Raw genomic sequence first — 25,907 nt, forward strand, 5'->3', positions numbered from 1 at the left:
AAAAAAAAAAAAAAAAAAAAAAAAAAAAGAAATGTAAATGTTTTGTACTTTTTTCAACTTTCATTTTTAAAATGACAATACACTTTCAGAATTTTTCTATTTTTTTTTCCTCAACTTCAGAGATCATTTAGGAATTAATACTACCTCACAGTGAGGAAACTAAAGCCTAGCAACTTTCTTGGTTTATTCAATTAAATGCAATAAACAATGGTTATTCCTACTTAAGAGTTTTTCAAGATATTTCTTCAGTGTACATTTTTTTCACTGATTAATTTAATTTGGGTAGGGGGTTATCAGGCATCATTTCTACAGGAAATATTGAAATAAATAGTCCGGAAATATACAAATAAACTATTAAAACAAGGAAACTTCTGAAAGACAATGGAGCTCTTTTTCAAAATCACTTTGTCACAGGGCATGCTATTAAAAACAAAACAAAAACTAGAATAGCAGGTAAGAGGGGAAACTGCATACAGATGGAAATGAAAGACTTTCACTTAAAAAGACACACTGAATAGCAAGGTACTTGTTCACCAAGTACAAGATGATATACTGATGAAGAATGAGAACCCCAGATGCCCACAAATACAAAGGGGATGAAATACATAACATTCAAAGATCAAGAGACAAGCCAAAGATGAAGCTGAGAAAACCAGTGGTTTTAGAAAGAGTGTTTTTAGATCATATCACCACAACTTTTAATCATTTAAATTACATGGTAATGATTTTTAGGGGAAAAATTAGCTCTTCACTTAAAAAACATTAATATAAAAGCATTTTTAGCATTTTGATGGTAACTAAAGTTTGCTATATCAGAGTATATTTTCAAATAGAATTTCAAAGGCTTTGCAAACCTGTGACAGAATGGCTCACCTGTTAAAATGTATCTTTCATCTAGAGTATATTTGACAAATGACTTATTATACCTCAAATCCTGTTTAGAAGTCCATGCTGGGCCACATGGTGGCTCACGCCTGTAATCCCAGCACTTTGGGAGGCCGAGATAGGTGGATCACTTGACGTCAGGAGTTCGAGATCAGCCTGACCAACATGGCAAAACCCCGTCTCTACTAAAAACACAAAAAACTTAGTTGGGCATGGTGGCGCGCACCTGTAATCCCAGCTACTCCGGAGTCTGAGGCAGGAGAATTGCTTGAACCTGGGAGGCAGAGGTTGCAGTGAGCCGAGATCATGCCACTGCACTCCAGCCTGGGAGACAGAGAGCTCATCTCAAAAAAAGAGAAACCCATGCTAAAGACTTCTCTAAATGCTGTTCTTAGAAGGATTAAACTGTTACTTATCCTAAAGCAATAAATGACTATAGTAGAAATAACCCAAAGAATAAGAATCCATGAGTTCATGCTGATAAGATTAAATGAACAAATCAATGAGTGGGGGAGAATTACTTGCAGTAAAATTTCAACAACAACAAAAAAATACCAAGAATGATAGAATTAGAAAATCACCATATGCGGCAACAGCGACAGTAAGTTTCAGGTAAGATTAGTGGATGCTGTGGTAGACAGACCTAAAACGGCTTCCAGTAATCCCTGCTTCCTGGTACTCATGGCCCTACATAATCCCTTCTCCTGTAGTGTGGGTAGGGCCTGTAATCTGCTTCTAATAATCAAAAAAGAACAAAGGTGATAGGGTCTCACATAAGTGACTATTTCACATATCACTGCAGTGTTCTCGCTTGGTGACTCTTCCTTGCTAGCTTTGAGGAAGCACGTGGCCATGCTGGGAAAGGCCACAGAACTCAGGACAGTCTCTAGCCAACTGCCAACTAGGAATCTAGACCCTCAATCTGATAACCCACAAGGACTGAATCTTTCCAACAACCACATGAGCTTGGAAGCTGATCATTCCCCAATGAAGTCTTCAGGTAAAAACTCAGCCCTGACCAACACTCTGTTGCATTGCCGAGGATCAGGTAAAGCCATGCTCAGACACCTGACACATAGAAACTGAGATAATAAATGCATTGTTTTAAGCTGCTAAATCTGTGATAATATTGTTAAGCAGCAATAGATTAATAACAACATGCTAAAATTAATTGGCAAAGGTACAATAAGAAACAAGATGTTTACAGAGTCTCAGAGTATCTTTACCCCCAAAATACTTATTAATTACAAAGGGCAAAAATGGTATCTTTACAGTGAAGAAACTTGGTAGACATTGCATAAACCAAGTAATCACAGTTACCATCCCCAATACTGTGGTACACTGAAATCATGGGCCTCCAGATATATTGTGGTAAAAATGTCCTTTCAATCCTGTGACATTCCTGCCAAAACTGCACAACTTAAATCTAATCATGATTAAACACCAGAAATAAAAATTGAGAAACAATCTGCAAAATAGCTGGCCTGCACTAAAAAAATGTCTAGTCATGAAAGACAAAGACTAAAGTACAACTCCAGATTAAAGAAGAGTAAAGATACATGAAAACTAAATGCAAATACAACATGTGATCCTGGATTAGGACATCAGTGGGAGAATAACCAAATTTGGATAAAGTCTGATTAAATAATAATATTTTGACAATGCAGATTTCCTGTTAACTATTTTACCCTGTAGTTACATAAAAGAATGTACTTGCCTTTAGAAAATATATTCTGAAGTTTGCTTGCTTGACTTATTAATTAATTAATTTATTTATTTATTTAGAGACAGGATCTTGCTCTGTCCCCCAGGCCGGAGTACAGTGGTGCAATCATAGCTCACTGCAGGCTTGAACTCCTGGGCTCAAATTTAATTCTCCTGCCTCTGCCTCCAGAGTAAGTGGGATTACAAGTGTGCGCCACCACACCTGGCTAATTATTTTATTTTATTATTTATAGAGATGGGCTCGCTTTGTTGCCAGGCTGGTCTTGAACTCCTGCACTCAAGCAATACTCCCACCTCAGCTCCCGAAGTGCTGAGATTACAGGTGTGAACCACTGCATCCAGCCTACTCTGAAGTATTTAAAAGTGAATGGGGCACTATGTCTACAATTTATTATCAGACATCTCAGAAACACAAATTAGATAGATGTTAACATTTGGAGAATCTAGGTAAAGTTTATACAAAAATTCTTTGGACTACTTTTGCAACTTTTCTAAAAGTCTGCAATATATCATATAAATAAAATTAAAAGTTAAATAAATGCATATGATTTTTTAAAAAGTAAATATATGAGAAAAGTCTATACAACAATATGGACCAATGAAAAGAAAGAAGTACTGATCAATGCTACAAACATGAACCTTAAAATACCACATATTATATGATTCCAGTTATATGAACTTCCAGATATGGCCGAACTATAGAGACAGAAAGTAGACTACAGGCTGTCAGGAGGAACCAGCATTACCTGTATCCAGTATGAGAGATCTCACTGGGGTGACGAAAATATTCTAAAACTGGATTATGATGATAGTAGCACAACTCAGTAAATTTACTAAAAACCATTGAATTGTGCACTGAAAATGGGTGGAATTTCTAGCCTGGTGTGGTAACTCATGCCCAAAATCCTAACATTTTGGGAGGCTGAGGTGGGAGGATCACTTGAGCCCAGGAATTTGAGACCAGCCTGGGAAACATATGGAGAACACGTCTCTACAAAAAATGTAAAAATTAAGAAATCAGGCCGGGCACGGTGACTCACACCTCTAATCCAGCACATTGGGAGGCCTGGGTGGGCAGATCATCTGAGGTCGGGAGTTCAAGACCAGCCTGACCAACATGGAGAAACGCCGTGGAGAAACTCCGTCTCTACTAAAAGTACAAAATTAGCCAGGCATGGAGGCGCATGCCTGTAATCCCAGCTACTCGGGAGGCTGAGGCAGGAGAACAGCTTGAACTTGGGAGGCAGAGGTTGCAATGAGCCAAGATCGTGGCATTGCACTCCAGCCTGGGCAATAAGATCAAGACTCCGTCTCAAAAAGAAAAAATTTAAAAAATAAATAGAAAATTAGCTAGGTGTGGTGGTGTGTGCCCATACTCCCAACTACTCCAGAAACTGAGGTGAGAGGATCGCTTGTGCCAGGAGTTCAAGGGTACAGTGAGCTATGATTGTACCACTGCACTACAGCCTGGGTGACAGAGCAAGACCCTTTCAGGAAAGAAAGAAAAAGGGAAAGGGAAAGAAAAGGAAGGAAAAAAAAAGAAAATGAGGTGGAGTTTGGAGTTTATGGCATGTAAACTATATCTCAATAAAGTTGTTTTAAAAAGAAATAGAGGGGCCAGGTGCGGTGGCTCACACCTGTAATCCTAGCACTTTCGGAGGCCAAGGCGAGCAGGTCACTTGAGGTCAGGGGTTCGAGACCAGCCTGACCAACATGGTGAAACCCTGTTGAAACGTGAGCCACTGCGCCCCGCCTGTTCCCATATTTTTTATGGACATGTATATATTCTCCCAGGGTCAAATGAAACAAAATGTATCCAGAAAACAAAGCACTTGATCACCTGACCAACCAAAGGAAAAGAAAACCATTCCAAAACAAGTACCATAAATATCCACTTATCAAATAAGCAGCAGCAAGAAAATGAAAACACTGGAACAACTTAAGTCTTTCTGCTTTATTTAGAGTATTCATCTTCCTGCTGTTTCTGGACCTGCACTAAGATGGACGGACACTAATGAATGGATTCAATATGGCACAAACTGATCTACCATCTAAAGAGTACAATAATGCCACTGCCACTCCTAGAACATCTCCTGCTTATCATGCAATGAGTTGCAAGTAATTCAGATTATCTGGCGAACCAAAGATTTGACGGACTGAATCTCACTGGCAAGAAGCCTATCAACATTAATACTAAAAACGGAGTTGGGGAGAATTCATCTTCTGCCTTCACACAGAAATTTTGAAAGCCCAAAAATGATTATAAAAGGTAAAAGAAACTAGTTAACTCTTTACTCTGCAAGGTTTTCTCTACATAAAAATACAACAATAAGTCCTCGGGCCCCTTTTCCTACACTTTCCTCTTCTCCCCGACTGGAGGGGCCGCTCTTTCTGCGCAGTGCATTCTGGGGACCGAGGTCGAGCCCGCCGCTGCCGCCATCGCCTGAGGGGAGCAAGAAGAGGGCGCGACTGGGAAGACGACGCGGTCATCACCGGAGAGAAGTCACTCCCTAGCAGCAGCCGACGCCAGAGGCCCGCCCACCTGTTCGCCTGTCCCCCTGCCCTGTTCACAATGCAGCCTGCTTCTGCAAAGTGGTACAAAGGGACTATGTCTTCATTGAATTTTGTGTTGAAGAGAGTAAGGATGTTAATCTACATTTTGAAAAATCCAAACCTACATTGTTTTCTCAGAGGAAGTGATACTTTTAAGTATTTAAATAAAGTTGATCTTTTTCACAGTATTGATCCAAATGATTCCAAGCATAAAAAACGGACAGATCAATTGTGTGTTGTCTACGAAAAGGAGAATCTGGTCAGTCATGGCCAAGGTTAACAAAAGGAAGGGCAAAGCTCAATTGGCTTAGTGTGGACTTCAATAATTGGAAAGACTGGGAAGATAGTTCAGATTAAGACAGGTCTAATTTTGATCGTTTCTCTGAGATGATGAACAACATGGGTGGTGATGAGGCTGTAGATTCACCAGAAGTAGATGGAGCAGGTGATGATTCACAAGACAGTGATGATGAAAAAATGCCAGATCTGGAGTAAGGAATATTGTCATCACCTGGATTTTGAGAAAGAAAAATAACTTCTCCGCAAGATTTCACAATTGAGAGAATTCCTGAGTTGACAGCTCTAAAGGCAGATGCTGTATTTGCCTACTTTCACCCATTTTCCAACCTGTTTGTTTTTTTAAAAGGCTTCACTAAGGGTTGATATGTACCACTGTATGGGGCAATTTTAAGTCAGCTAAGACAATAAACCTTATGCATGAACATTTCCTAGACTTTAATGAAGCTGTTGAGTGAGGTCCTAGGCAATTGATGCAGCAGTTGTGATAAATAAAAACATCTCACCTAAGTCTCCTTTTCTTCATAACATAGACATTGACATGATAGGAAGCTCTCAGCTTAGGGAAAGAGAGCTAAACTTTAGATTATAGAACATAGATTCAAAAGTGGCTGGAACAAACTGGCTGACACCTTACTGGTAACCTGCTATTCCTCTGGTGTTATACTTCGGGATTGTTCCAAGTTTATTTTTCAAAAAACTTACTTCACATTATTCATATAAGTGATTACTTGCCAGTGATCCACATGTATCTTAGCTAAAACTAGAGAATGCCCTAACTTAGATGGTTTTTGAAGCCTATATATTTGGTATTGTTTGACCCTTAAGTGTTTTTACATCTCTCAGCATGGAAGACGAAGAAAGTTGTACATTGTTTGAGAGTCTGTACATTTAGACCAGATTTGTATTTGCACTGTCAGTATGGCAAAAGAGTGAAAAATGTTTAATACAGTATTGGATTTTTTATTTCTTTTTTTGATCAAGCTTATACCAGGGCTTACAACCTCAATTTATGTTCATGACAGTGGGGATTTTTTTTAATGTCCACATTCTTTCTAATAAACTGCTGGAAGACTTCTTGGCTGTCCTTTTAAGTGTCTGGCTTACTGTAATTTTTATGTATTTACCACTTCCTGAAATGGAGTTTTGATTTTTAATTGAGGAAAAATTTGAGATTATTCCTCTGTGTGAAAAAAGAGGCTTGCTGTAATGTCACAGGAAACCTTTTTAAAGTGGATCTGTAATAGAATATTGTAGATGCACTTTGCAGCAATTGGAAAAGAAAGTGTTGTGATTTGATTGAAATAAAATTAAATGTGTTGTCCTCCTCTAAAAAATATATATATAATATAGCAATAATTAGTAGTTATGATGCTGAAATTATTAATTTGAAACTATGATTATGTACTGAAACATTTATAATGCTGTTTTGAACCAAGGGTTTCAATGTAAAAGAAAAAAGATACAAATATAAAATCAAATAATATTAAAACTCCACAAAGTTAACTCAGGAAAAAAAATATGGAAAAGAAGCTGTCTTGGTTTCTCATTCATTTAATATTTACAAGGACCTATCATATAGCAACGCAGTGGTATGCGCAGGTGATATAAAAGAGGAAGTGGAAGTTTCCATAAGAAAGAAGTACTCATTCTTAAATTTTAATGTAAAAATAACTGAACTAGAGCTGAGCTGAGCCAAATGACACAGTCTCTTTGCTAGTGTGCACATACATGTACACACACACACACACACACTTGCCCCCAGAAAAATACAGCACATAGATAGAAGTTTAAAATGTATACTATCTAAAAACTGTTAGCCATATTTGCAATTTTTTTTTTTTTTTTTTTTTTGAGACGGAGTCTCGCTCTGTCACCCAGGCTGGAGTGCAGTGGCTGGATCTCAGCTCACTGCAAGCTCCGCCTCCCGGGTTTACGCCATTCTCCTGCCTCAGCCTCCCAAGTAGCTGAGACTACAGGCGCCCGCCACCTCGCCCGGCTAAGTTTTTTTGTATTTTTAGTAGAGACGGGGTTTCACTGTGTTAGCCAGGATGGTCTCGATCTCCTGACCTCGTGATCCGCCCGTCTCGGCCTCCCAAAGTGCTGGGATTACAGGCTTGAGCCACCGCGCCCGGCCCATATTTGCAATTTTGCTATCAATTCAAGAATTGAACAAAATCAGAAACTCAGGTTTAGAGCTCATGTTTTTTAATGTGTCAGTCTCCACCCCCCTGGTTTATAAGTAAGAGCATATTCAACTGTAAATGTAGCAGCACTTGCAGCAAAATTATGATTCTTAATGTTTCCTAATTATGTACTTTTTAAAAAAGAGATCTCTTCCCAAAATTAACTGATAACTTTTCCCATAACTAATGATGTCTAATTTCCCCACTGAAAATCACGACATTTTCACTATTCTTTCTTTCATTCTTAGTTTCTTTCTGGGGCTCAAAGACACATGTAAATGAAGTCCAGAATAAAGTTCAAGTATTCATGGCCCATCAACTTTCAAAGTTAAAAGTCTCAGCTTTAACTTGCTTTGTCTTGTCTATAACCCTCCTCATTCTAAAGGCTCTTGCCAAAACTCTAAAACTTACTTGTTTTACCAATTCTGAATCATCACATTGTGAGCAGAAGCTAATAAAAATCACATTCTTATCCTTCGCTTTCTTAACCACCCATCACTGTCTATTTTAAATTTAACAAGGTAAAATGAACATTAACCTTCTTGAAAAAGTTAAAGGCATACCTCTGCTCATTCTCCTTACCTTAGGCAAATGCTCTCTATTTCCTACTAATATAACATGATGGCTGTTTCTCCTACATTAGATTAAATTGTGCCCCATTCAAATAAATGCAAAATCCTACAACACTTTTATTGTGGTAAAATATACATAAAATTTACCATCTTACCTTTCTAAGTATACAGGTTCAGTAGTGTTAAGTACAGTCACCCTGTTGAGCAACCTTTTCATCTTACAAAACGGAAACTATACCCACTAAACAACAACCATCTTCCCCTGCCCACCAGCTCCTGGCAACCACCATTCTTTTTGTCTCCATGAATTTGACTACTCTAGGTATCTCATATAAGTGGAATCGTACAGTATTTGTTATTTTTTGTCTGGCTTATTTCACTTAGTACAATGTCTTCAAGATTCACTCATGCTGCAGCAGGTGTTGATTTCCTTTCTTTTTAAAGCTGAATATTCCATTGAATATATATGCTACATTTTGTTCATCCATCCATCCACCCATCAATGAATATTTGGGTTGTTTCTTCCCTTTGGTTACTGTGAATCATGCTGCTATGAACACTAGTGTTAGAACTATCTGTTAAGTCTCTGCTTTCAATTCTTTTGTGTATATAGGCGGAAGAGGAATTGCTGGGTAAAATAAAATCCTACAACTTTTGATCATTCTTTACTTAATCCTCAGTTTACACAACTTTCTGTTTTCAACACCTACTAAGAAGAATCAGATAAGATACAGGTTGACAAGGGAGCTCCATAGGTGACCTAGTCCATTTACCTACAGGTACAGGTACCCCCTCTAAAGTATCTAAACAGGTAATCATCCAATGTCTTATGTAATCATACAATGTGGTGAATGGGCACTACGTCCTCAAGCATTTCCAACTATTCACAAATTCCTTCTTAAGCTAAGCTAAATACTCTTCCTACAAGTCTATTTACAAATCTGCCTTTATGATGGAAATCAGTAGTATAATGCTGGGAAAATCTGGGGGGGCTCTTTGTTTCCTCTGCAATGTTTGAATTTTGAAACTGATTTTGCAACAAATTATCTTTGAAAGTGTGTGTGTGGGGGGGGAGTTTGACATTATTTCTTACCATTCCAATGACAGTCATTCAAGTATTTTAAGACTTCATGAAATCCTGAAATCTACTCCTTTCCAGATTATTTTTGGTCTCCTCACTGGCATTCCCTGTTGCACCCAATCCAAAGAATCTTTAATACAATAAGCTTGTACCATCCATCCTCAAAATTCATCAGTGTCTGCCAATATTTGTTGTCCCCATTTCAAACCCTTGATAAACAAGTTTAAGGGACATCATTAATCCAAGTTATCTGATAGTAGAGATAATCTCCCTTGCAATAACAAGTTACTGCCTAATTCCTACTTTCATCCCCAATCTCTTGTCCATTTTTTCCATACTCCTTCCTATAAAATACAATTGTCAAAACTTGGTAAGGCCACAATGATTAATCATCTTCCCTATTCCTGGCTGAACTATACACAATCTATATTTATCCTTCAAAGCTCAATCCCTTGAACTTCAATAGGATTAAATAATACACTCACACTTTCAAGGTTAAAAAAAAAAGAAGTAGTAGTAGTAATCTAGACTAGACGCTTAAATGCCCTCACTTCAAGTCGATTTTATTTATTCATTTATTTAGAGACAGGGTCTCACTCTGTAACCCAGGCTGGCTCAATCACACTGTAGCCTTAAACTCCTAAGCTCAAATGATCCTCCCACCTCAGCCTCTTAAGTAGCTGAACCACATGTCTGCACCACCACATGTGTGCACTCGGTAATTTAGAAATTACCGAATTAATAAATAGTCTTGGTAGATTTTAGATTTAAATTTAAATTTTTGTATTCCTATACACTTTCAGTAAAACATTTTTCCTTCCCTTGATCATATTACCTACAATTCCACCAATGATTGATTCATTCAGATTAACAACTACTCTGCTTTTTAAAAAGAAATAATATAAATGTAGCTTTTAACTTTGATTTAAAAAGTAACATTTGACTCATCCATAACTTTAATGAATTTGTTTCTTCATACTGTTTTCCTCCCCCAAACACACCATCAAACAAATGGGAATAAAAGCACTGAAGACATAAGGGAAAGGGTGTGTAGGAAAACTTCTAAACAAGCATTTTGCGGTAAGTAGATCTAGTTGGGGCCCCAAAATGAGAGGTTCTAGGTCAACAGAGCAGCAGATGGGCATAGAACAAATAAGGAGAGTGGTAGAGGAATCGCCTAGAGAGGGAGGTCACAGCAATAAAAGGTTCCTTGGAAATTTTTTGTTGTTGTTTGCTTTATCTTACACTGAACATCTAACTATAAACCTTCACGCTATCATCCCATTGTTGTCTTCCACTAACATCTTCTAAAAAGCATGGCTTTGTCCATTAGCAGTAACAAGGTTCAATATTATAAATATTATTTAGATTAGATAACTACAAACTCTTGGTATAGAAGGGCTTAGAGAACAATCTAACTTTTTACCTAAAGAGAAATACAAAACAGTTCATTAAGATCCTTGTCCAGGCCAGCAGGGCGCGATGGCTCATGCCTGAAATCCCAGCACTTTGGGAGGCTGAGGCAGGCAAATCACCTGAGTCGGGAATTCAAGACCAGCCTGACCAACATGGAGAAACCCTGTCTCCACTAAAAATACAAAAAATTAGCCAGGCATGGTGGCGCATGCCTGTAATCCCAGTTACTCGGGAGGCTGGGGCAAGAGAATCATTTGAACCCTCTGGAGGTTGTGGTGAGCTGAGATCGCACCATTGCACTCCAGCCTGGGCAACAAAGAGTGAAACTCTGTCTAAAAAAAAAAAAAAAAAAAAAAAATCCTTGTCCAGGCCGGGCACAGCAGCTGACGCCTGTAATCCCAGCACTTTGGGAGGCAAAGGTGGGGAGATCACAAGGTCAGGAGTTCGAGACCAGCCTGGCTAACATAGGTGAAACCCCATCTCTACCAAAAATACAAAAAATTAGCCGGGAGTGGTGGCGGGCACCTGTAATCCCAGCGACTGGGGAGGCTGAGGCAGGAGAATTGCTTGAACCCTGGAGGCGGAGGTTGCAGTGAGCTGAGATCGCGCCATTGCACTCCAGCCCGGGCGAAAGTGTTAGACTGTGTCTCAAAAAAAAAAAAAGAAAAAGAAAAAGAAAAAAAATCCTTGTCCGATCTCCTGAGTCCTACTCAAAAGTGAGGCAGCAGAAATAGTACTTATATTTTAGACTCACAGATGGGGATTCAAGTTCTATCACTAATTGGATATGTAATTTTTCACTGATTTGACGTGTTTATCTATGAGATAATGATTTCACAAGGCTTATTTAAGATTAAATAGACCATGTGAATGGACTCCCATCTTAGTCAAGGCCATTTCACTACAGCATCAGGCTTTTCAATCTTATGAGGAATAGGTAATAAAAAGTAGGCCAGATGTGGCAGTGTACACCTGTAGTACCACCTACTACAGAAGCTACGGTGGGAGAATCACCTAAGCCCAGAAGGTCGAGGCTGCAGTGAGCTATGATCACACCACTGCACTCCTGCCTGAGACAAACGGAGAGACAGAGACAGAAACACAGAAAGGGAGACACATACACACACCCCCCCCCCCACACACACACACACAGAGAGAGAGAGAGAGAGAGAGAGGAGGGTATATTATCTGAGGTAAAAGGAGTATTAGTGAGGAAAACAAAATACTTATGAATGAATATAAACTAAGGGCATGGTTCCGAAAGAACTCAGCTGGAGAGAGAGAATAAAAATCAACAGATTCAATTAAGTAAACCAAAAGACAGAAATTTTGCAATTTTATACCTTTGTCCTACTTGGTATTCTTGTTGATTTAGCAAGCAGAGCTTGGATATCTAAACAGCTAACACTACTTATTACAATTATTTTCTGCTTTGAACCAGAGCTATCAGTCCAGATGTAGCCATTTATATTGAGATTCAAGAGTTTTGAAGTAGTTGGTTGACCCATTAATTTGACCAATTCCTGGCATTTCCCAACTAAGAGAAGTAACTTAGTTATGGTAGATCTTAGGAGATTATTAAACTACTTACGTTGCAAGTTTACGTTCCCTCAAGTCTCAAAAATAAAGACTAGACTAGGAGAGGCCAAATGGCACCAGCAAGTGGGAGAAGATCACAAAAAACAGTCCAGCCCAGGAAGCCTCTTTGTCCTTGTGGGCCTGAGACTACAACACCTCCCCCTCTCACAAGATGTTGAGCAGTAAAGTAGCTCAAGCAAACGGGAACCTGCCAGGAAGCCTGTCTGTCCCCACAGGCTAAAGACTCCCTTTTGTCCACATCTACAAGCATCAGGCAGCCCAGCCTGTGAAAATTTCCACCCCCTCAGACAGAAGCAACAGAGATCAGTAAGAAGCAGCAGAGGTCAATGGGAGCCTCTGTGGCACCAAATAAAACAAGCAGACCCAAATACCATTGCAAAGGATCTGAAAATTAAACTTGTTATTGGAACCACAATCCACTAAAACAGTACAGGACCTGCATGGTAAACCTAAGTAAACACAGTGAATGCCAGCTTAAATAAGACTGGACATCCCCTAACATGATAGCCAAAATATCCAGGGTTCAATGGAAAATCACTATCTGAATCAAAGAAGACAAGTAAAGGACGCCAACACTGAGACAGATGTTAAAATTGTAAGAAAAATTTTGGAGTAGGCCGAATGCAGTGGCTCACGCCTGTAATCCCAGCACTTTGGGAGGCCAAGGCGGGTGTATCACCTGAGGTCAGGAGTTCAAGGCCAGCCTGACCAGTATGGTGAAACCCCGTCTCTACTAAAAGTACAAAAATTAGCTGGGCATGGTGGCGCATGCCTGTAGTTTCAGATACTTGGGAGGCTGAGGCAGGATAATTGCTTGAACCAGAAGGTGGAAGATGCAGTGAGTTGAGATCGCGTCACTGCTCTCCAGCCTGGGCGACGGAGCAAGACTCTGCCTCCAAAAAAAGTAATAAATAAACAAATAAAAATTGGAATAGCTCTCATAAAAATGCTTCAAGAACTACTTAAAATTCTCCTGAAACAAACATATAGAAAATATCAGCAAAGACAGAACTTATAAAAAGAAATCAAATAGAAATTATAAAAACAAAAAATACATTAAGAAATTTAAAAACTCATCAGTAAGAGAGTGGAGATGACAGAGGATAAAATCAGTGAGCTTAATAACAGGTCAATACAATTTACTCAATGTGAACAGACAGAAAAAATAACACCAAAAAAAAATCAACAGAATCTCAAGGCACTGTGGGATAATAACAGAAGATTCAACATTCATATCATCAGCATTCCAGAAAGAAAAGAGAAAAAGAGTAGGGTGGAAAGAGTATTCAAAGAACTGACCAGGCACAGTAGCTCATGTTTGTAATCCCAGCACTTTGGAAGGCCAAGGTGGGTGAACCACTTGAGGTCAGGAGTTTGAGACCAGCCTGGCCAATGTAGTGAAACCCTGTCTCTACTAAATTAGCTGGCTTGGTGGCGCACACCTGTAATCCCAGCTACTCGGGAGGCTGAGGCAGGAGAATTGCCGGATCCTGGGAGGCAGAGGTTGCAGTGAGCAGAGATCACACCACCGCACTCCAGCCTGGGTGACAGAGTGAGACTCTGTCTCAAAAAAAAAAGGAAAAAAAGAGTATTCAAAGAATTAACAGCTGAAAACTTCTCTTATTTGGTTAAAGAAATAAACACAGGACGGGCACAATGACATAGGCCTGTAATCCCAGCACTTTGGGAGGGCAAGGCAGGCAAACTGCTTGAGCTTAGGCATTGCACTGGGCAACATGGTGAAACCCTGCCTCTACGAAAAATGCAAAAATCAGACAGGCATGGTGGTGCACACCTGTAGCCCCAGCTACTCAGGAGGCTAAGGTGGGAGGATTGCTTGAGCCCAGGAGGCTAGGGCTGCAGTGAGCTGAGATCACACCACTGCACTCCAGCCTGGGCAACAGAATGAGACCCTGTCTCAAAAAACAAAAAACCTGAAGATGTAACAGGATTTAAAAAGAAACAGAAAAAGTAATAAAGAAAAATGAAGAAATAAACGAACAGATTCAAGAAACTCAGTGAATCTAAATAGGATAAATCTAAGTAAGTCCACCAAGATACATCATAATTAAACTCCTGAAAACTAAATCCAAAGAAAAAGTCCTGAAAGCAATCAGAGAGAAACAATACATTACTATAGGGAAACACCAATTCAAATGACAATAGATTTGTCACCTAAAACCACATAGGCCAGAAGGAAATGGCATGACATTTCACTAGTGCTGAATGAAAAGAACCGTCAATTGCGAATTCTATATCTGATGAACCAGCTTCAGACTAAGTAAAATTAAAAGAAGTAGTTGACTAAGAGGAGTAGAACTATTCTTAAAGAATGACTAAAGGAAGTCATTCAATGGAATGGAAATAATAAAAGAAGCAATCCTGTAGCACCAGGAAGAAAAAACAGAAAGAGCAGGAATAGGTATATACCACAGACTATGCTTCTCATAAATTTTATAAATCACATTTGATGACTGGAACACAAATTTTAATACCATCTCATACTCAAGAATCTAAATGGAAGTACGGTTTCCACACCTCACTTACAGTGGTAAAATGGTATCAGCAGACTGTGATAAATCACATGTATATATTGTAATACCCAGTTGAAACAGTTTAGAAAACTATGTAAAGATAAAGAAATACAATACTATAAATATAAATCAAGACAGAATCCTAAAATATGATCCATGAGGAAGTCAAGGGAAACAGAGGAATGAGAAATAGAGGAAACAAACAGAAAACAAAACAAAAAAAAATGGCAGACAAACTCACCTATCAATAATTACTTTAAATATAAATGGTGTAAACACACAAATTAAAAGGCAAGGATTGGCAACATGGACCAAAAAAAAAAAAAATCTAAAGCAGTTTACAAGAAATTCATTTAGTTTCAAGGTGTCTTTAAAATTAAACATGCACTTACCACACAACCCAGCAATAGCACTTTCTGTACATTTAACCCAGAGAATGGAAAATGTATGCCCATATAAAAACATTTACACAGATGTTCATAGAAGTTTTATTTTTAATAGCCAAAGCCTGGAAACAATTCAGATATGCAATGGATAGTTAGAAACTGTCATACATCCATGTCAAAGAATACTACTCGGCAATAAAAAAGAATGAACTATGAACACAGTAACTTGGAGGACTCCCCAGAGACATACAATGAATGGGGGTTGCAGGGGAGCCAATCCCAGATGGTTACACACTCTATGATTCCATTAAACACTTGAAATGACAAAATTATAGAAATGTAGGACAAACTAGAATAAGGGGGGCAAGAGGAGGTACTAGGGAAGTACATGTGGTTTTAAAAGAGGAACACAAGGGATATTCGTTGAAAGCATTCTGTATCTTGATTGTGGTGGTAGGTACATGAATCTATACACATGATAAAACCACACAGCACCCCAGACACATACACACACCTGGGTACCAATAAAACCAGGTGGATTATATCAGACACAGTATTCTGGCTGTGACACTGCACTATGGTTTTGCACAATGTTACCATTAGGAGAATCTGCATAAAAGGTTACTTCCTACAACTGCTTATGGCTTACATTTTTCTGTTGTACTTTAATTTTCTATAGGGAGCAATGGACAGCTGTTGTTTCTTCCTGGCCAATATCCATTCCCTCTTCTTCTGTAAAGAATGCTCAACTTTGGCTGGGCATGATAGCTCACATCTGTAATCCCAGCACTTTGGAAGGTTGAGGTGGGCGGATCACTTGAGGCCAGGAGTTTGAGACTGGCCTGACCAACATAGTGAAACCCCATCTCTACTACAAATACAAAAAAGTAGCTGGGCGTGGTGGTGTGCGCCTGTAATCTCAGTTACTCGGGTGGCTGAGGCAGGAAAATTGCTTGAACTCAGGTGGCAGAGGTTGCAGTGAGCCGAGATTGCACCACCGCACTCCAGCCTGGGCAACAGAGCAAGACTCTGTCTCAAAAAAAAAAAAAAAATGCTTAATTTTGCTTTGGGGAACTATGCTCTACCCTACTGGAAACAGTCTCGGTAAGACTGTCCATTAAGATATCTCACCATCCTTGGGCACTAGGCCAACCAAGTTCACTCCTCCTTGAAGTTTAACCTTGAGCAGAGTAGACAATGACTAATTTAGCCCAACTGGAGTGTCTTGATGAGACTATGCATTAGAAGAAGTTGCCTTCCTTCTCCTAATTTCAGAGCCTGTTTCTTGCTTTTGAGTCTGAGTCTTGCCTCTGCCCCCATATTCTTCAAATAAATCTCATTTTGCTTAAGTTATTCATATTTGGTTCCTATCATTTGCACTTAAAGAACCCAATCAATGACCAAGCACGATGGCTCACGCTTGTTATCCCAGCACTTTGGAAGGCCGAGGCGGGCAGATCACTTGAGGTCAGGAGGTCAAGACCAGCCTGGCCAACATGGTAAAACCCCGTCTCTACTAAAAATACAAAAATAAGCCGGGGGTGGTGGCAGGTGCCTGTAATTCCAGCTACAAGGGAGGCTGAGGCAGAAGAATCACTTGAACCTGCAAGGCGGAGGTTGCAGTGAGCCGAGACCATGCCGCTCCACTCCAGCTTGGGTGACAGAATGAGACTCTGCCTCCAGATAAATAAATAAATAAGAACCAATCAAATATATGCTCCCTTCAAACAAACATAACACAAAACAAAATTTACCTAGTGTTTTTATTTTTTAATTACAATTTTAACTTTGTAAAACCTTAATTAAGCTTTCATCCACAAACTCTTGCTTACAATAAATAGGTTCTTACAAATGAACTTAATGGACTACAAATATAACTAGAGTTAAAAAGACGAATTAAGCTCTAATTATAACCCAAGCATGCCATGTCCAAGTAACATGAAAATACATGGACATGACTGTTGCCCTCAGGTCTCACAGGCATGTAACACAGTAACTGCTATAGTGGAGGTGAATCTAAAAGGCCATGCCCACACACAAAAAGCCAATTCAGTAAAGGATCTAGACTAAGATTTTTAACCCATTCTGCCCTGTTTTTAAGTATCATGCCCCTAAAGGATTTACCAATTTTTTTTAGACGGAGTCTTGCTGTGTTGCCCAGGCTGGAGTGCAGTGGCATGATCTTGGCTCACTGCAACCTCCACCTCGCAGGTTCAAGCAATTCTCCTGTCTCAGCCTCCCGAGTAGCTGGGATTACAGGTGCCCGCCACCACACCCGGCTAATTTTTGTATTTTTAGTAGAGATGGGGTTTCACCATACTGGTCAGGCTAGTCTCAAACTCCTGACCTCAAGTGATCCACCCACCTCAGCCTCCCAAAGTGCTGGGATTACAGACGTGAGCCACCGAGGCCAGCCGATTTACCAATATTTTATCTAAATTAAGAACATAAACATACATTTTCAATCTTACAGCCATAAAGCAAATGTTAACATACATGCTTCCAGTCTACTAAATATTTTCATTATTAATCTGCCGAATACTTGGCATCCCAACGCTTTTATAAGTCAAATGTTGATTTTAATAAACCTTAATGTAGATCGGATTTCTAAACTTATGACCAAACAATAAATACAAACTGCAAGAACCAAAAAAAGCACACTTACTAAACATTAACATAATAATATCAATATTACTTAGTTTCTGGACTAATTATTTAATTTTATAAAGTAAAACTCAAGCATTCAAAGGTAAGTTAAATTTATAAGAGTGTGCTTTATAATTGCATAATACTTCTTTAGAATAAAGTAATACTTCTTACCTTCTGGAGTTGGAATGCAGTGCAGGAAAATGAAAGAAGAAAAAAAAAAGCTTTTAATTTTTCTTACAAAGCAACAATAAAACAAAAAATTAAACTGTCCCTTCGCTTCCCAGCAATATCCACAATTCCCCAAATTAGCAACCCCCTCATTAACTTCTTCATTAAAATTTACAAGTTAGCCAAAAATATTATCAAAATATGTCTAAAGATATACAAATTTAGCTAAACAGTCTAAACTACTTCAGAAAACAGTTGCAGTAATTTGATTGTGTAACAGAGTAAAACTTAGGGCAGTTTCAAGTTAAATGTGGATACAATGAATACTACCTATTCTTTAATATTCTTCCCATGCATTTCAATTTCAAGGAGCCATCATAAAGCCATCAGCTTAAAGTTTACTAGCTTCCCTGTGATCTATAATGGAGCTCTTACGGATCTGAATTACAATGGATAAGAATACTCTTTTCTGTCAATACCCAAACATTTTGTTGTCATTTTTTTCATTACTAATGCTTCTTGACATCCCTACCAGGTTTGTGGGCTTGAAAGCAGATTGCAACTAACAGATAGGGAAGATGGCTGGGCACAGTAGCTCATGCCAAGGCCAAAGCAGGAGGATTGCTTGAGCCCAAGAGTTCAAGATGAGCCTGAGCAACATAGTGAGTCCTCATCTCTACAAAAACTATTTTTTAAATGTTTAAAAAGAAGAAGAGGAGGAAGATGCTGGCTTAACCACAAAGGTATCATCCAACCTTAGATATACCATCAATACAATAAATAATGTTCTTCATTCTAAAACTAAGCTATTTCTAATGAAATCACTTCAAGGCAATTCAGCTTAGCAAATAATCAGATGATCTACTCTGCAGGGGTAAGGATTTCTGCTGAAAAGTAGTAGAGAATATTGACTTTATTTCCCTTGCTATATACTTTTGCATGGGAGAGATACGGGAAAACATAGGTGCTCTGATTGGTTTTTAGTATAATGTAAGCTAAAACATATAACCTTCAATACAGTATGAAAGAGATTATTTTCTTCATAAACAAATTGGTACTAATCAGATGTTATTAGGACTCCCCCAGACAAAGAGGTAAAATCTCAATCTCTAAAATGTTTATTGAGCATAATCTTTGCTGGGTGGTCCCCAGAGTTCTTTACAATCTAGGCAGTTGGCCACACCCATTCATTAGGTATATAACTTACTCAGCTATATTAATGTTACAGTGTGAAAGATTCAAATTCGCCAAAATTACTAATTATATATCATGAACCCTTGGGATCACTCATGAATGGTCTAATTCAGAAAATGCCCAATTTGCGGATGATAAATTCATGAACAAATAATCTTCCTATTTCCCCTCTTCTATTCATGAATGGAAAGACAAGAAAAACTAGTCAGAGAATAGGGTCTCAAGAACTGAATACTTTACTATTTTTCTCTTCTTTCCTAAAAACTCTATTTCTCTATTAGCTGATGTAAGAGTCAAGATAATACAGTTAATAAGATGAGCAAAGCAGGTTAAGGAAACTCCAAAGGGGGGGGGTGGGAAGCACTAAAGGCAATAGCTACTTCAGAAGGAAGGCATTAAGTCCGACACTTAATGCTATAAAAGCACATCTGTAAACACTAATGGCAGCCACAGCTGATGGAGGGGGTTAAACCTATTGCATATCTAGCCTAAGCGTAGAAGTAGTAATGAGTAATAACAGTAAAGAATTAACAGGCATGGTTTCAAAGAATATTCAGGGTGTGTATTCTGTCAACAGTGTGTAGGCTTACTGTGTAGATTTAATTGTTCTATTTTTTGTAAGCCAGAATACCCAAATTGCACACAACCAGTCTCAAGTTCTTATCTGTTTGATATATACTGACATATTTATACAATAAAATTACTGCAATTTATTTCAGAACAGCCCAGGGTGTAAATACTATTTACAGTTTATGATGGAGGACGTATACTTTTGTTTTTAGAATTTTCCAAAAGTAAAAATTTATGTTTCAAAAAAGTGTCTTCAGGCCAGGTACTGTGGCTCACATCTGTAATCCCAGCAGTTTGGGAGGCCAAAGTGGGAGGACCCCTTAAGCCCAGGAGTTTGAGACTAGCCTGGGCAACATAGAGACCTTGTCTCTATAAAAAAATTTAAAAATTAGCCAGGCATGGTGGTGTGTGCCCGCGGTCCCAGCTACTCGGAAGCCTGAGATGGGAGAATCACTTGAGGCTGGGAGGTTGAGGCTGTAGTGAGCCGTGATTAAAAAACAAAACAAAACAAAACCAAGAGGCGGCCAGGTGCAGTGGCTCACGCCTGTAAACCCAGCACTTTGGGAGGCCAAAGCAGGGGGACCACTTGAGTCCAGGAGTTCAAGACCAGCCTGGGCAACGCGGCAAAACCCCGTCTCTACAAAAAAAAAAAATTAGCCAAGCATGGTGGCACACGCCTGTGGTCCCAACTACTTAGGAAGTCAAGGCTGCGGTGAGCCATGATCGTGCTACTGCACTCCAGTCTGGGTGACAGTGAGACTGTCTCAAAAAGAAAGAAAGAAAACGAAAGAAGTTACATTCACTCATGTGTTTAGCTGTACCTGTATATTTTTACATATTACATAAATACGTAGTAGCTAATATTTATTCCCCAAAAGGTGGGACAGGTTCCCCAGCAGGCGGCTTTTCAGCAAAGCTCTTCTAGTACCTAGTAGGCAGTTTCCTGAGGCCACCTCAGGCTACAGCACCAATGAACTTTGTCATCCGCTGAACTAGAGCCCTGCTTTCTCTTTACCTTTGAATAGTTAATCCCTGGTTAATCTATTAATAACTTCCAGTTAATAACTTTCCTGTTCAAATTATTGTGTACTTTCTGGTCTTCTGATCAGACCCTAAGAACTATAGAACTGTATAGCTCAGAGACTTACACAGAACATTTAAATAAACTCTTATCAATGCCCAAAATCCCAGAAACAGTTCCATGAAGCCGTGTGGGAGTAGCCATGTGAGTATATTTGGGAAGCTGGAGTTGGAATCACCTCTGACACTTCCTGAAAAATGGCATAGTTTGTAATGACAAGAAGAAATATAGGCTCAAGTCAGGAGAAACTTAAAAACAAACTGGAGCACCAGGTGCTCTTTGTTTCTCTGCAAACTGTAAAATCAGCATCATCAGACAAAAAGGAAAGCGCTTTTTTAAAAAGGCTATTTTATATACTGATGGCTAATGACAACCATTTTACTTTCATTCAAGGTAAAATAAAATTCTGAAATCTTTCCCTTAGTAACTGAAGTATATCGTCAAAATGTACACAAAAAGGGACACAACTCTCTGAATCTTTGGTTTTATTTCTAGTGTCTCAGGAAGGAAACAAAATACCTAACCATTCCTTCAATATTTAGATTCATACAAACGCACAGTATAATCCAGAATCAACATGAGCTATAATAATGAGAATAGGGGCTCTTTAAACAAACAGACCCAGTAAACAAAATCTCTACCCAATGAATAATATAGATTTTTAAAAAGCAAACTGTCCACAGAAAAACAAATGAGTAAAAGCTTACAAAATTGTTTTAAAGGTTCTAATAGTACTTCAAATTTGGAACAAGCAATTCTGTGTTGAAGAGCTCAACCCTAGGAAACAACTGCCACATTATCATTGGTATTTATGTAACAAACAAATTAGGTTATATTTTAGCCACAGAAAATTGAACAAGGAGGTTAGACATCTCAACAAAATTCTTTTTACTATTTTTGATTTTATGAAATAACTGTTTTTTGGTAAACAGTATGGGAAGTAACTTTTCTCTGTTTACAAATGATCAGATATCACAGCTACAGCATTTATCTATAGTATCAATAACTTTTCATGTCCTCTTGTTTTAACTGTTACAAAAAGAACTAAGCTAATTTAAAGAACTCCACAATGCCTTTGCTATCAACTCTGACTATTAAGCATAACAGAAACAGTTCTTGACCTCTCCTGGCCTAAGTCATGTCCTCCCATTTCACCTGAAACATTAAAACTTTTTCTTCCCTATTACTCCTATGGGAAATTCTATCTTTTTTTTCTTTTTTTTAAGAGGTAGGGTCTTGTTTTGTTGCCCAGGGTTGGAGTGCAGTGGCCCAATCATGGTTCACTGCAGCCTTGACCTCCTGGGCTCAAGTGATCCTCCTGCCTCAGCCTCCCAGCATATTTGGGAGGCTAAAGTTTGAATCACGTCTGACACTTCCTGAAGTGATTATTATTAATATACGAGATACTAATAATACCTCATATATTCATAGGACATATATTCATGGGACTATAGGCCTGCACTGCCATGTTTTCTTTTTTTTTAAAAAATAAAGACAAGGTCTCGCTATCTTGTTCAGGCTGGTCTCAAACCCCAGGCCTCAAGTGATCCTCCCGTCTCAGCTTCCCAAAGTGTTGCAGCTACAGGCATGAGCCACCATGCCCAGCCTAAACTATCTTTAAAATTAGTGCTTTAATGCATAAAAACAACATAATAGAATATAAAAAGTCACAGATCATGGTGAGGGGAAAAATTTAAGGACCTTTCTCTTCCTATATTTTCTAAAATGCTGCCATGCTTTATAGTTATAAACAGGCATTTAATTTAAACATTATACTATTTTGTAAAAAAAAAAAAAAAAAAAAAAGGAATTCATGTTTCTAATTAATTTCCAGAATTCCATACTTTGGATAAATGATTTCCAATCTTACTTACCACCCAACTTCTTAAAGGGGCTAGAACTTGAATCTTTCGCAGCTAGGAGCCAACCACTTCATTTGTATTTTTTTTTTTTTTTTTGAGATGGAGTTTCACTCTTGTTGCCCAGGCTGGAGTGCAATGGCACAGTCTCAGCTCACTGCAACCTCCGCCTCCCGGGTTCAAGCAGTTCTCCTGTCTCAGCCTCCCGAGTAGCTGGGATTACAAGCATGCGCCACCACACCGAGCTAATTTTGTATTTTTAGTGGAGATGGGGTTTCTCCTTGTTGGTCAGGCTGCTCTTGAACTCCCAACCTCAGGTGATCTGCCCATTTCGGCCTCCCAAAGTGCTGGGATTATAGGCAAGAGCCACTGCGCCTGGCCCACTTCTTTTCAAATATCTTATTGGTTGGTTGCGGTAAAACCCGCAGAACATAAAAGTTACCATTTTAACCATTTTTAATCAGTGGCATTAAGTACATTCACAATGCCGTGCAACTGTTACCATCATCCATCTTCAGAACGTTTTCAACATCTCTAACAGAAATTCTGTACTCATTTAATAGTAACTCACTATTCCCCACTACTCCAGTCTGTGGTACTTTCTCTCTATGAACTTACCTATTTTAGGTATCTCATGTAACTGGAGTCATACATTTGTCTTTTTGGGTCTGGTTTACTTCACTTAGCATAATGTTTTCTTTTTTTTTTTTTGAGACGGAGTCTCGCGCTGTGTCACCCAGGCTGGAGTGCAGTGGCGCGATCTCGGCTCACTGCAAGCTCCGCCTCCCAGGTTCAGGCCATTCTCCTGCCTCAGCCTCCGAGTAGCTGGGACTACAGGCGCCCGCCACCACGCCCGGCTAGTTTTTTGTATTTTTAGTAGAGACGGGGTTTCACCATGTTAGCCAGGATGTTCTCGATCTCCTGACCTCGTGATCCGCCCGCCTCGGCCTCCCAAAGTGCTGGGATTACAGGCTTGAGCCACCGCGCCCGGCCTGCATAATGTTTTCAAGGTTCATCCATACTGTAGCATGTACCAGAATTTTATATCTTCTTCAGACTAAATACTCCATTGTATGCATATACCTTATTTTGTTTATTCATTAATCTGTTCATAAATATTTGTTTTTAATAAAAAAATAAAATTTAATAAATTTTAAAACCAAACAAAAATGGTATTGAATAATCTAGGCAAAATTCTTCAAAACGTGGGAGCCAAAGGAAAAATATAAAGGGAGAAGAGCTCAAAGTCATGTACTGAGGTCCAAGGAATGAAAATAAAACAGTAAGTAGTCACACACTTTTGAGAAGCATAATGCGTGTTTCATTCTGTAATCTTTCTAAAAAACTTTTAAGAGTATAAGACAGGCCGGACGCGGTGGCTCAAACCTGTAATCCCAGCACTTTGGGAGGCCGAGACGGGCGGATCACGAGGTCAGGAGATCGAGACCATCCTGGCTAACATAGTGAAACCCCGTCTCTACTAAAAAATACAAAAAAAACTAGCCGGGCGAGGTGGTGGGTGCCTGTAGTCCCAGCTACTCGGGAGGCTGAGGCAGGAGAATGGCATAAACCCAGGAGGCGGAGCTTGCAGTGAGCTGAGATCCGGCCACTGCACTCCAGCCTGGGTGACAGAGCGAGACTCCGTCTCAAAAAAAAAAAAAAGAGTATAAGACTACCGGCCAGGCATGGTAACTCACGCCTGTAATCCCAGCACTTTGGGAGGCCAAGGCAGGAGGATCAGCTGAGTCCAAGAGTTCGAGACGGGCCTGGGCAACATGGCGAAACCCTTGCCTCTACAAAAAATACAAAAATTAGCTGGGCATGGTGGCACATGCACCTCTCGTCCCAGCTACTCAGGAGGCTAAGGTTGTGGGACTTCTTGATCCCAAAAGGACGAGGCTGCAGTAAGATGAGATTGCACCACTGCACTCAGGTCTGGGTAACAGAGCAAGACCCTGTCTCAGAAAAAAAGACTACCATTTGACACATCACTGCAGCAAGAGAATAATCTATAACTATATATGAATATGATCTTCCAACCAGTAATACCTCATATATTCATTAACAAGTAGGTTTTAAATACTTGTTATGCACCATATGCTGAGGGGTGGGGAAAGATAATGTCACTGCCTCTGGAGCTACCTTAAAAATGTAAGGTACAGAGAAATTGTATGATTTTTTAATAACCACAAACATATATAATTTCAAACCTTAATGCTATGAAGAACACAGAACATGACAGGCACGGTGGTTCATGCCTATAATCCTTCCACTTTGGAAGGCCGAGGAAGGCAGATCATTTGAGTTCAGGAGTTCGAGACCGGCCTGGTCAACATGGTGAAACCCTGTCTCTACTAAAAATATAAAATTAGCCAGGCATGGTGGCACGGGCCTGTAGTCCCAGTTACTCGGGAGGCTGAGGGAGGAGAATCACTTGAACCTGGGAGAAAGAGGTTGCAATGAGCTGAGATCACGCCACTGCACTCCAGCCTGGGAAACAAGAGTGAAACTGTCTCAAAAAAAAAAAAAAAAAAAAAAAAGAAAAGAAAAAAAGAAAAGAAAAGAACACAGAACACTACAACCAACTCAAATAGGAAGATATGATCAAGACCAGAAAGTCAGCCAAAATTATCTCTGAAAAAGAGGTATACAAATGGAGACCTAAAAGACTTAACTGTCCAATAGCTGAGTGAAAGCACATTCCCTGCTAAGGGTAGTCAGCATGTACTGCTTTGTTGTCCTGTAACTGCATTACCACAACATAGTTTAACCAGGAAAAGCTACTTTCAACTGTCACTATGTGAACCAGAAGCTATCCGATGATTCACATACTTTACCACCTTTTTAAAAAACTCTTCCATTTTTTCCTGCTGTTTTTTTGTTTGTTTTTACTAATCTTTACTATTCCTGCTTGCTCCCTGGAAACGATCATGGTAAGTTTAAAGTCCCAGAGCCTTACTATGTTAGAGCTGGATGATACTGACATTAAGACCTCCTGGCCTCAAGTGATCTGCCTGCCTCAGCCTCCCAAAGTGCTGGGATTACAGGCATGAGCCACTGCACCCGCCCACAAAAGATACTTTTTTTTTTTTTTTTTTTTTTTTTTTTTTTTTTTTTTTTTGGGGGGGGGGGGGGGGGGGGGGGCCCGGGGG

At 39.3% G+C, this 25,907-nt stretch overlaps 1 protein-coding gene and 1 pseudogene across 2 annotated transcripts in view; one reads left to right on the forward strand and one right to left on the reverse strand.

Moving 5' to 3' along the window:
* The window catches only part of ASXL2 (ASXL transcriptional regulator 2), a 158,341-nt gene that overhangs the window by 84,595 nt on the left and 47,839 nt on the right, over positions 1–25,907 (reverse strand). The gene's annotated exons all lie outside the window — the stretch shown is intronic.
* On the forward strand, positions 5,183–5,685 carry LOC112604792 (annotated as a pseudogene).

This window comes from Theropithecus gelada, chromosome 13, assembly GCF_003255815.1.
Source record: "Theropithecus gelada isolate Dixy chromosome 13, Tgel_1.0, whole genome shotgun sequence".
NCBI lineage: Eukaryota > Metazoa > Chordata > Mammalia > Primates > Cercopithecidae > Theropithecus > Theropithecus gelada.